Source organism: Myotis davidii, unplaced genomic scaffold (genome assembly GCF_000327345.1).
Source record: "Myotis davidii unplaced genomic scaffold, ASM32734v1 scaffold1915, whole genome shotgun sequence".
NCBI lineage: Eukaryota > Metazoa > Chordata > Mammalia > Chiroptera > Vespertilionidae > Myotis > Myotis davidii.
The window spans coordinates 582532-583196 of record NW_006286237.1 but is presented as its reverse complement, the minus strand read 5'-3'; the positions used below and the strand labels follow the sequence as shown (position 1 = coordinate 583196).

General features: G+C 67.4%; 1 protein-coding gene across 1 annotated transcript in view; it reads right to left on the bottom strand.

Moving 5' to 3' along the window:
- Nucleotides 1-665, bottom strand: part of LGR6 (leucine-rich repeat containing G protein-coupled receptor 6) — a 26082-nt gene that overhangs the window by 23738 nt on the left and 1679 nt on the right. The window lies entirely within an intron of this gene.

The following is a 665-nucleotide window of genomic DNA, read 5'->3' as shown; positions in this document are numbered from 1 at the left end:
TCGCGGAAGGTGCCGGCTCCCAGCGGTGGGAGGACGCGCTCCCCGGGGGCCTCCAAGGTGCTCCGCACACGAAACGCTCACAACACGGACGCCTACACTGACAGCGCCGCGTCTGGCTGTGGCCCGGGGGTGACATGGAATGGGGGGGGCGTGAGGATGAAACAGGATGATGTGGGTAAAGGCGAACCGGTGCCAGAGAATCACTGGCCAGCTGCCTCCCGCACGCCCCCCACCGGGGATCAGCCTGCAACCCAGACACGTGCCCTTGACCGGGAATCGAACTCGGGACCCTTCAGTCTGCAGGCCGACGCTCTAGCCACCGGGCCACACCAGCCAGGGCTCATCATTGACGTTTCTCTCTCTCTCCCTCTCCAGTGTTTCATCTCCGACAAGGTCTGGGCTCCCAGCCATGCCCCAGGGAGGGAGGATGGTCCCTGCCGGGCACAGCCGCGGGCTAGAGCACGGAACACGGGGCGGGCACACGGAACATGGGGCTGGCGCACGGAACACGGGGCGGGCACACTAAACACGGGGCTGGCGCACTGAACACGGGGCAGGCACATGGAACACGGGGCTGGTGCACGGAACACGGGGCTGGTGCACGGAACACGGGGCTGGGGCACGGAACACGGGGCTGGGGCACGGAACACGGGGTTGGGGTGCAG